The sequence below is a fragment of the Phacochoerus africanus genome, chromosome 2, assembly GCF_016906955.1.
Source record: "Phacochoerus africanus isolate WHEZ1 chromosome 2, ROS_Pafr_v1, whole genome shotgun sequence".
Taxonomy (NCBI): domain Eukaryota; kingdom Metazoa; phylum Chordata; class Mammalia; order Artiodactyla; family Suidae; genus Phacochoerus; species Phacochoerus africanus.
This window is the reverse complement of record NC_062545.1, coordinates 3,765,480-3,777,897: the sequence shown is the minus strand read 5'-3', so window position 1 is coordinate 3,777,897 and position 12,418 is coordinate 3,765,480.

The following is a 12,418-nucleotide window of genomic DNA, read 5'->3' as shown; positions in this document are numbered from 1 at the left end:
TTCCCAACAGCACTACAGGTTGTGGGATGATCTATCCAAGTCCAAATTGTCTCTCTGTGATTCTTGTAAAACACAGCAAAATGGTATTTGAGCCGCATCTGTGACCTATGCTGCTACTCGAGGCAATGCTGGATCCTTAACCCACTGAGCAAGTCCAGGGATCAAACCTCCATCCTCACGCAGACTCTGTCGGGTTCTTAACATGCTGAGCCACGATAGGAATTTCTAGTCTTGCTCAATTTTGAGCAAACTGATTCATCTTTCTAATTCTCAATTTCTTACCAGATAACAATCCCGCATTTATGGATATTTGCTGAAGATCCAAGGAGGTAGCAACCACAATTGTTTAAACCATGAGGGGCAGGGAGTAAACTGAGAGAAAGCCTCTGTCATGAGGCTTAAAGCAGTAGTTCACAGGGACTCTGTGCTGATGCTTTTCCAGAGACTTTTAAATCAGTTCCTAGTCCAGTTATTTATTGCCATATTTAGGACAGGAGACAAGCCATGAAATGTGTCATTAGCTACAATTGATCACAGGGAGTAGGGGTGACCATGCAGGTATTTTTTACTTTGATCAGATAATCTCAGATGCAGAAATGCATGGCCTCTGGGGAGACCGTCCCATCACTCACGTGCACTCCCCGTTAGTACAGCAAATGGATTAGAAGTTCCGTTATACACGCAGCCAGTGGTGGCAACCGACGAGAGATGAGATCCAAGAAAACGCAGAGTCTGGAAACCTGATCGTCTACGAGGAACCCTGGCGATACTGCTGGATCTTGTCTCAGCACGGACCCTGTGTGGTTAAGGGATGAAAAGCGGTTTCCGGGCTAAGACGGCCAGCCTGATCTGGCTCGTTGTCTTCTCCTCCTTTCGTTTCTTTTTGTAGGCAGCTTGGAAAGCTCCCCAGATGATAATCTATATGCCTTTCCACAGAGCACCTCGGATGGTGGCGAAATAGGAAGAGCAAAACTTGCTAATAAGATGGCATTTTCTCCTCCTGTACATTCTTGGATTCCTCAGTGTCTATTCAGAGGATAAAGAAAAGATCCTGCCTCTTATTCAGCTTCCGCAAACACTCTAAGCAAACACATCTCTTGTCTGCAGCCTGAGGGACAGATCTGTGAGTTTGCTGCTGTGAATTCCTCTGTCCGGAAGATTCCCATAAGCGCTAGACTAAGAAAGGGGGCTGTTTACAGGAACAGGTTCCTTGGCTGCAGAGTTAAAACATCATTTTTTCTCTTCCCATCACTGTGTTCATTTTAACTCCTCGCCAGATGTTTTCCCTCCACCACGTTAGGGGAGGTGATGAATTTAGAGGGGCTAGGAGAGGAGGGAAAGAAATGAATCGACTAGTCCAGGAGACGTCCTTATAGACAACACGCTACGGAGGTCCCTTGCCTGTGTGGTTCTGTTTCTAGAACAGGAGAGGGAAGAGGTCTGATCTGAGAAATGGTGCGCAGAGAAGAGATGTGTTTCTTCGTGTGGGTGGATGAGGGACGTGCCCCTGGCTGCAAAAACACCTTCAGCTTTTTCTCAAGTATTAATAAGTGATTACTACAGGTGGGAAAAGTATTTGAATCCCCAAGTCAAACATGCAGAGAGTTGGCAGTGTACACAAATCCCAAGACGCTGAGTTCTTTACAAGTGGAAGGAAATGAGTCGAGAAAGACTTAATACACACTCAGAACAGTATATTTATCTTCACTCTCCTGGGTTGGACAATGTATGGTTTACATCCTTTCCCCAAAAAAGACAGGCTGAAGTCTTAATGCCTGTTACCAGGGAGGTGACCTGATTTGGAGAAAGGGTCTTTGCAGTTGAGTTAGGATGAGGCACTGCTGGGGGAGTGGGAGCCCTGATACGGTATGACAGGTGTGCTTATAAGAAGAGATACAGGATGACACACAGGTGGAGCATCATGTGACAACGGGGGCAGAGACTAGAGAGATACAACACTAAGCAAACACTCAGGGCTACAGACACCACCGGCAGTTAGGAAGAGGCAAGAGAGGATCCCACCCAGGGGCTTAGAGGGAGCTGCTGGAAGAAGAGCAATGCTACCAGCCTGAGGCTGTCAGTGAAGGGTTTGCGCTAAAATTTCTGATCAAGGCCTCAGGCTCTATGTATACAATTATATTTTAGAGCCTTATAATTTTGAAGTTGAAATGGACCGAAGAGAATATTTAGGGTCTTGCAAAATGTGCCCCAATTAGACTTAAGGTCCTGAAGAGCCACTTCATCACTGGCCCCAGTCCTGCTGTTCCTGCCTCTTCAACAGGAGCTGTTTCACTGTGATCGTTCCTATAAACACAGCATCAGGTCACAATAACGCTGTCATTTAGCACTAAGTTTTGAGAGCACGCCTTCCCCCAGCCAGTAAGAACAGGGGTCTCTAAAGCATGGGCGGAATTGCCAATCCTCATGTTCGTTTGCCTGTGTCTTGGACCATATTTCTAAGTCTCTTCTCACCACGCTTTTTTTTTTTTTAAGAAGAAGAACCAGACTCTGATGAATTTAAGTGGAAATTCATCACCTACCTTACATAATGCTAAGAAAGACTTGTGACCCAGGATCATATAATGAATAGGACCAGGTAGCAAAAAGCCTGGCACGTGAGCCATCCAAGGAGGACAGCAGGCCACACCCTGCAGATGCCTGTGATGCTTGGCTATTTCCAGCACTACTCACCTGCCACTGCTGTCCTGGTCCTATAGAGACCATGGTTACTGCCTCCGTCTGCCCCCCCACCACATCCTGGCTCTCAGTCCCTGATAGGCGCCTGAGTGTCTGAGCCCGGCTACATCTCAATCTCATGTTACTGGCTGTATAAGCCATATGTAATTGTGTAAAAAAATGGAAACTTCAAAATATTTATATTAGTAACTTCATGAGATTAAGGAATTTGTCATGAAATAAGCAAATTATTAATAATTACTCCTTTCCAGGTGCTACATGAAATAACCCAGCATCACACAGTGTCCCACTTAGTAAGAGCAAGTGGGAAGTGAAAATTAACTAAAAGTTACAAAATTACTTTAATTTTGCTGTTCTTCCAATAAGGTTGTAAATACCCAGAGGCAGAGAATGTCTTGCACCTTTTCATTTCTCCATGGACCCCCGAGCCTGCGTGTTTGTGCCATTGACGCTGGTTGAGTGTCACTGCTCCTGGGAACATCTTAAAACACACATAGACTGACAGGTGAGAGCAGGCGGTCTCAGGGGGATGCTGGCCACCTACGGCCAGCAGTCTGGCCATCTCTTGTGGATAACTCCAGCCCAACATGTCAGTTTGTTTCATTTCTGTTGTCAGGATATTAATCCCTATGGAGAAGAAAGGCACTTTAAATTTGGGTGTACTTCTCACTTGTCTGTCTCTCTAGGTTTTGAACTTTCTCACGCATCCAAGTATATTTTCTACTGCTTAAAGTTCTGAGTGACTTTGCCCACTGTCATTCATTGAACGAGTGGATCATTTCTATTTAATGGGAAGAATGGAAGTCTGTTATAAGGAGCTCACAACAGCCACAGGACCTATGGATACCTTTTTAAAATGATGCTTTCTGTCCCCAAGCAGCATAAGCCAGGAAACAATTTTTAAATGCCATGTACAGCACTTCCCGGGGGACTGGAATTTATTCCAAAAAATCATCACTGCTTTTGTTATTACTCAAACTTTTCCGAGTGCAGTTCAATTCCGGGTGAGTTCTGTGAATTGCACTGCAGACAAGGCCCCTCTGATCCCAACATGTCATCTCACAGGGAACATGCCAAGAGACAGCCCAAAGACTACTGAGAGTGGCTTACGAGATGCAAAGACAGGTCCTGGTATACCGTGTGCATGTTTGTGCATTGCATCTGAGTGCATAAGGTCGGAAAGCAAGCAGGACATTTGAGGAAGCGCTGGTACCAGTTATACCCCAGGAGCGTGTGCAAAGAGCCACCCCTAGTTTCTTTCGTCTTATCAAGTGGTCATACATGTCTCCAGGCTCAGACTCCTGGAACTGACTGTTAGAAATGTGCCCTGCCAAGTTGTCAGAGGGCTTCGTGTAAACACACATAAAATGGAAAATTAAAGGAAACAAAGAAAAAGTGTCTTTGTAAGGCAAACTTGTTTTTCTTTAAATGTATACATCTTTTTTCTTTATTTTTTTGCACAAAACTATTGTGGAATTATAGCACAACTTCAGATAAGCAAATAATATGCCAAGGTATTATCAAATTTATTAATTAGGTTAAAATTTTGTTATTTTTTTATATTTATAATGTAATAATAATGTATAATAATGTAAATATATGTTAGATATAATCACATTGATATATATTTAACAATAAATAATTATATTAATCAGTATAATTTAAAATTATTTATTATAGTTATAAAATATATATAATATATTATTGTAATTATATCCAACATTATATATATTTACATTATTATATAGTATAAATACTTTTTATTATTTGTAGGTATACATGTATTTAGTTTTATGTATTTTTCACACATTTGTATATAGATACGATTATCATGTTCTTTTTAAAGTATCATAATCAGTTTCTTATGTAACTAAATAATCTTTGAAAATATGATTTAGGATAGTCATAATATGTCATAATTTGATAATTTTGCTGTAAGTGAATATTTGTAAATTGATAATTTGACCGTGGGTATTTTACTTTGTTTCTAAATTTTTCATATTATATATATATAATTTTGGATGAACATTCTTAATCAAAATCTTTGCCTACATCATGTTTTATTTAGATTTATTCCCAAGAGGTGGTGAACATTTTAAGAAAGAGAGAGAGAAGAAGAAAGATAGAGCATCTTCTAAATTGTCCACCCCCAAATGTCTGATTTTTCAAAAAGTATATGATAGAGCCTCTTTTATTAATCCAGCCTTTTTAAAATTGGATATTACTATTCAAAATTTTTATGATGTCTCGAGCAAGGCATATTTTTATTTTAATTTTACTTTAATTATTTAGCTGAACAATTTAAATAATTGTGTTGATCAGTAATTCTTCTCTAATTATTTTAATATCTTTCTAATAATTTTAGTATTTTTCATATCCACTGATACGGAATCTTTCTATAATAGTTTATTGCCCCTTCTCACTTATATTTGTTGTAATTATTTTTGTTTTCACTTGTAACATTTAGTTTGTGATTATTTTAGCACGTTCAAATTCATATTTGCTGTTTATTTTCTTCTTTTGCATCTCCTGTTGATTCAGGGTTGGAAAGTGACTTTGATTTCACGCTCAGATATATGTTCTATAATTCCATATGCACTCTCTGGTTTTTACTTTTAATAGAAATATTTAATGCATTGGAATCGCAGTGTTTCTTATGAGTCGAAGGGCTAAAGATCTTTTTTTTTTCAATTCTATAATAACAAAATTAGAGGCAATGAACCCTCACTCTCCTTTCTGGGTCACTGTACTTAAAAATCCTTAAGCGACTTTCCTTAAACACAGCTCAACTCTTACTACTTTTCAGGGGGGTGATATTGTAAATAATGGCATCGCATTGAAATGTAGGAAAAACAAATGAGAAACGTACAATTTCTTTTGCGAAACAAAATTAAAGGTAAAGTGGGATTTAATACTGCTGGTGACCATGCCCCATCTGTGTCAGCTGAGGGATGAGATCAGAGGGCAAGTCTGGTTAAACTGATCTGAAAATACTAGCCTGTCTGGCAAGGATGTGATTATTTCCAAACCGACAAGATGAGAATAGGAAGCGAGCATGAGTAATGCACAGCTGCAAAGATAATGCTACCGCTGTCTCTCCAGCGAGGCTGTCTCAACTACTGATGGCGTTTATGTAGGACCAGCCTGCTGTGATGAATAGTTTGCAGTAATAACAGGTGCAGCAAGTTCATCAAAATGGCCACATTTATGATGGAAATCCTCCCCAAGGGCTCTTTAGTTGTTTGCATCTCTGAATTTTCTGATATGGACTTTTTTCTCTTGCCATCTTAGACCATAAAACTCAGTGTGAGGACACTAGAGACAGATGCAGAAACCTGGTTAAAAACCACATGGGTCTCGGAAACCAGGACAATTGTCTCTGTCGACAACGCCTCTAACAAAACCAGAAGATAAATCACAGGACAGTGAAAGTTTATGGTCTCTTATCTGGTGTCCTGTGGCTGAAATGCGCAGTGTTTCTGATGGATGTGTTTGTGGGGCTTTTTGGAATAAAGAGAATCATGTAAGTTAGGACTTTGCTGACATAAATATGACCTGGCATCAGCATGCTGGGAGCTTTCTGTGTCCACACGTAACTCACGCCCAGGAGCCTGGAGGACACGCCAACTGTGGATTTTTCTGCTGGGCCTTCAATGCTCTTGAGGATTTACATTAATGAGACAAATGGCTAATTCACTACAGCCAAATGTTGCACATTTCATGATTAAAGACAAGCCTCCCACGACTGAGCTTCATTTACTTCTCCTGCAGTGAAATATGTGTGGATTTATATTTTTTCATTACTACATAAATACACGCAGTTTGTAAAATGCTGGAGGAATTATCAAAGTTAAATTTAACCATTCCAAGACCATGAAAGGAATTTTCCTTTTGTTTCTTTCTTCATAAAAGCACAAGCCACCATGGGACGGTTTAAGGGAAAAAATCTAATTATGAGACTTAAAAAGTGAAAGGAATAGAATTTGGCACATCCACTCATGAATTCAGCTGCAGTGAAACCCTTGGTTTCTGAAAATTAAAGTCTGCTGTAGAAACTTGTACCATTAATTGTCCCACATTATTGATTATTCATAGAGATGGCACTGGATCCTAATGTCAAGCTCCTTGCTTTAGTACACATAATTGTACTGTAAATTCTCTAGGTTGTTAAACTTCATTTGCTCGTTCACCATCCCAGGAGTACCTCAGTGTCTCCCTTGGGCTTGCTGTCATTTAGGGACAGCGGACTCAGTAATACCCACGATGAAGTACTAGTCCCTTGGAGCCGACTATGAAAGGTAGCCACAAAAAAATGATCCTGCATGATACCTGCCTGGTACTCATGCTTGTATGTAATCTTTTCCTTCTTTCTTTTCTGACAATAGAAATTGATAAAAGTGATGGGATGTCACCTCCGAGATTAGATTACAAGGAGACCATGGCTTCCTTGTCTGGTGACCTTCCTCACTCTTCCTCTTACTTGCTCTAGGAGAAAACACCTGACTTGTCGTGGGCTGCCAGAGAAGAGTGCATTGGGAAGACACTTAGGTTTCCAGCAAAGGGTGTTAAGGACAACAGCCCATGAGGCTGGCAAGGGGGCAGGACTCCTCTTGTCGAGCATAAAGTGGCTGCAGCCTTGGTCAATGACTTGATTGCAGCCAGAAGCTTTGACAAAGCTGTTACCAGATCCCTGACCTACGATAATGGTGAGATAAAGTTCAGATCCAAGGTTGCGGATTTGGGGGTTCTTTCTTTGGAGGTAATCGATAACTTACACACCTACATGCTGGTGGTAGGGTCAATTTCAGCTTGATCTGGCTGCTTTTGAGCAACTTGACTGTGATGTTCATTGCTGGAGTTTCCTTTACATTGCTTGTGTGTAAGTTTTTGTAGCCTTCTGGAAGTGTGGGTGTCCAATTTACATTAAATCTTGACAAAATTTAACCCAAAATACTAAATTTGAAAAATTTGAGTTTGAAAATTTAATGTGAAACGATTTCTTCAAATATTTTGTCTTCCCCACTCACTCCTTTGGGAATATGACCCATTTATTGGGCTTTGTTTATTTTCAAAAATAACTTTTCTCTGTTTCATTTTGTATAGTTTCTATTTCTCAGTCTTCACATTCACTAATCTCTCTTTTGCAAAATGTAATCCGCATTTAATTCTACTCAGGAAAGTATAGATCTCATACACTGTGATTTTTCGCACTAAATTTTGAATTGGGCGTATTTTTTATACCTTCATTGTCTTCATTTAATGTTTTGAGCATATGGAAATACTGCTCTAATAACTGTTTTAAAGTAACTGTCTGCTAATTCTCACATCTATATCAGTGCTGGGTCAGTTTTGATTATTGACTGATTTACCTCCTTACTATGAGTCATTTTCCTGGGGTTTTTGCATGTGTGATAGTTTTTTAATGAATACTAGTGTTTGTGAAATTTAACTTGTCCTGTGCTTGATATTTGTTCTTATTTCTATAAATTCTAAAACTTTATTCTGGAATGTAGTTCAGTTGCATGGAAAGAGTTTGATCCTTTGGGGTCTTTAAGATGTTTATAGACACACGTTCTCAGGGCTTAATTTAGCTACTAATCTCCCACCACTGTGCCAGCCCTTCTGTGTACAGGGATGCCCATGACATTGAGGTTTTCCAGTCTGCTTACGGAAAGAGGCAGTACTCTTAGGACCATCCTTCCCTGGCCACAGGTGGTCTCCTTGCACGTGGGGATTGTGACGAGTACTCCATGGGAACCCCGTAAAAACTACAGCTCTTTCTTCTCTGGGACTCCAAGCTGCCAACTCAAGTGTCATCAGCCTCCCGAGCCTCTCATCTCTCTCTTCACAACTCAGGAATTCCTCAGGGCTCCTCCTGGGCAACCCTCCCAAGGCAGTAGGATGGGCAATCAGAGCGCTCCCTCCCTTTACTCCCCTTATCGCAGGGTTTGCTGTCCTCTCCTGTCTGACATCCCTGGTCTTGCCATCCACAGTTTGATACATTTCATCTGCTAGAAGTGGGGGTGGGGGGAAATCCGATCCCTGCTTCTCCATCCCAGTCAGAAGTGCCAGCATAACCTATGTCCATTTATCATATTTTTAGTTAACATTCTTATGTAGATGTAATTATAGATTTGCATTAAGCTGTAGAAAATAATACAGAGGTCCCATGTACCATCCACCAAACCAAAAGCATTTTATTATTTAATTCTGTAAACTATCAACGGTATTGTCTTAAATTCCAGCCTGCATGCTCATCCCTAGGTCCTAATGTACAGTGCAGGGAACTATATCCAATCTCTTGGCGTAGAACATGATGGAAGATCATGTGATTAATTAGCTGGGTAGCACCTCTTACAGCATTGGGCAGCATCACAACCAGAACATAGCTGTGGATGAAGTAAAGACAAAGAACACCTCCATCACCTCAGGGAAGATCCTTCATGTTTCTCTTTTGCAGTTACACCCACTTTCTTCCCACCCTCCAGTTTCCTCGCTTTAACCCTTGGTAGCCACACATATTCTCTGTATAATTCTGTCATCTATGGAATATTACATAAATGAAATCATAAAGTATATCAGCTTTGGGGATTTCCTTTTTTACTCAGCATGGAGATTCACCTGTGTTGTTGGGTGTATCAGTAGGTTTTTTTTCTCCCTTTATACTGCTGAGTAGTATTCCATGAGGACTCTGTATCATAGTTTGTTTAACTATTCACCTATTGAAGGACATCTCGGATGTTTCCAGTCTGAGGCTGCCATGAATAAGGTTGCTATAACATTCCTGTACAGGTTTTTGTGTGAATATGTTTTGGGGGTTAATACCCAAGACTGTTACTATGGGGGAATAACATTCCAATCAGTGAGCATGATGTGGTCGTCTGGTTATTGAGATATTTGATTTCTTTATCTAGTGCTGTGTAGTATTTAGCATGTAAGTCCTATATATTTATTAAATTAACATTTTATTATTCAATTCTGTAAATTAGCATTATTGTATTAAGTCTTAAATTCAAGTCTGCATGCTCATTCCTAGGTCCTAATGTACAGCCCAGGGAACTATATCCAATCTCTTGTGGTAGAGCATGATGGAAGATCATATGCTTAAAAGGATGTCTATATATGTATGACTGGGTCACTATATTACACAGCAAAAATAGCACAACACTGTAAATCAACTATACTGTAATAAAAAAAAAAGTACAATTGAACTGTGAATGTTTATTTTGTATCCTAGACCTTGCTAAAGTTTATATAAGTTCTATTTATATTTTTATAGACCTATTGCTTTACTCAGCAAAGATAATCATACAATCTGAAAATAAGAAATTTTATTTCATCCTTTAAGATCTGTATGCCTTTCACTTATTTTTCTTACTGCTTTCACTGGTTAGAACTAGCTAGAATGGTAGTACTTTGAAAGAAAGAAGTAATAACAGACATCTGTGCCTTCTTCCAGAGATCTTAGGAGAAAACGTTCAAGGTTTTATAATTAAGTATAATATCAACTATAGCATTTTTGCAAATATTTTATTGTTAAAGAATTTCCCTCTTATTTTTCTAAGAGGTTTTATCATGAGTAGCTGTTTAATTGTGGATATGTCTCTTTCTTCAGTACAATCAATTTTCACTTCACATATTTTACAGCTATATTGTTTGGTACATACATGTTTAGGTTTACTTTGTACTCCTGGTTGATTGACCCTTTCATCATTATATAACTTAGATCCCTATGTATTTGGTATAATATGATCTTTTTCCTTCTTAATGTTCTAAATATTTTTAAAGCTCTTATTCACATTAGGAACTTCTTTTAGATATCTTCTTATGTGTGGTCTTCTAACCAGAAATTTTCTCTTTATTTTCTTTCATCTGAGAATGTCTTCAGTCCTTAAGTCCTTCAGTCCTTAAGGACATTTTTAATGAGCGTAGTGTTCTGGGTTGATAGTTCTTTTCTTTCAGCAGCATTTGAAAATTTTTGTGCTATTTTCTTTAGATCTTTATGGTTTCTGGTGAGAAATCTGCTGTTATTTTGTCTTGTTTCCCCTGTAAATAAAGTGTTGTTACTCACTCACTAATTTCAAGATTTTTTTCTTTGTCTTCAATTTTAGATATTTGACTGCAATAAATCTCCGTGTGGATTTCTTTGAATTTGTCCTTTTTAGGTTTCACTTAGCTTCTTGAATCTGTAATTTTATGTCTTTCAGTATATTTAAGTGAGAAGTTTTCTGCCATTATATTTTTAAGTATTTTTCAGTCTCTTGCACTTTCTCTTCTGCTTCTGGAATTTTGATGACATAATGTATATTTTGTTATAATCCCATGGATCCTTGATGCAATGTTCTTTTCTTTTTTTTTTTTTTCCGTCTTTTATAGGGCCGCACCCTCAGCATATGGAGGTTCCCAGGCTAGGGGTCTAATTGGAGCTGTGGCCACCAGCCTACGCCAGAGCCACAGCGACACAGGATCCGAGCCTCATCTGCAACCTACACCACAGCTCATGGCAATGCCAGATCCTTAATCCACTCATCGAGGCCAGGGATTGAACCTGAAACCTCATGGTTCCTAGTCGGATTTGTTAACCACCGAGCCATGACGGGAACTCCAGATGTGATGTTCCTTTTGGGGCCCATTTTCATTCTGTTGCTCAGATCTTCAAGTTCATCAGTTCTTTCCTCTATCCCCTTTTTACAGGTTGAATGTGTATGCCCCCTTAAAATTCTCTTTTGTTGAATCCCAAACCTCCACATGGTTGTCTTTGGAGATGAAGTCTTTAAGGAAGTAATTAAAGTAACATGAGGTCATGAGGATGGGGTCCAGATCACTATAAGAAGTGACACCAGGGAGCACATTCTCCTCCCTTCTCTCCGTCCCTCTATTTTTGCCATCCTCATGCTTATGCACAGAGAATAGGTCATGCGAGAAGCTAGCAAGAGGACAGCTTTCTGCAAGCTAAAGAGAGAAGCCCTGCCATAAAGGAAGTCAGCTGAAATCTTGATCTTGGACTTCCAACCTCCAGAACAGTGAGAAAAAATTTCTATTATTTAAGTCACCCAGTCTGTGGTACTGTGTTTTAACAGCATGAGTAGACTAAAACACCTCTCCATTCTGCTCTTGAACCTTCTGTTGAGGGTTCTATTGAGGGTTGAAGTCTTCTGTGGTTATCGATGAAGAGTAAGCACTCACTGACATAGAGAGGCAAACAAATCGCAAGTAATACAAACACATTGTATGAACTTCAGCTATTATGCAAGATTTATCTAAGACAAAAAAACCTGGGGCCTAAGAGTTTTGAGGTCTTTGGAAATTATCTAAAATATTTCAGTTAAAGGCATGTTATGAATGTGATTGATTAACCAATCATTTGAAAGGCTATCCTTGTTATTCAGTGTTCTCTCTTAAATACCAGTTTTAACAAGTTTCTGAATTATCTGCATGTATTCAATAAATAAGCATTTATTGAGGGCACATTATTTCCCTGGAACCATTTCAGTATGGAAATTAGAGGAAAAAGATAAAATACTTTGTAGTCTTATAATAATGATTTCTGCATTATGCTCGGAAAAGGAAAAGTCTTTTGTATTTAGTGTGGATACTATGGCTACTGGCTGTGGCCTAATTTTATTTAATATCTGTCTTCTCCACTTCTAGTAGGACCTGTTTCTTGCTCTCATTTATGACTTTGGAAGAAATAAAAAGCATTAAATGCATGCAGTGTAAA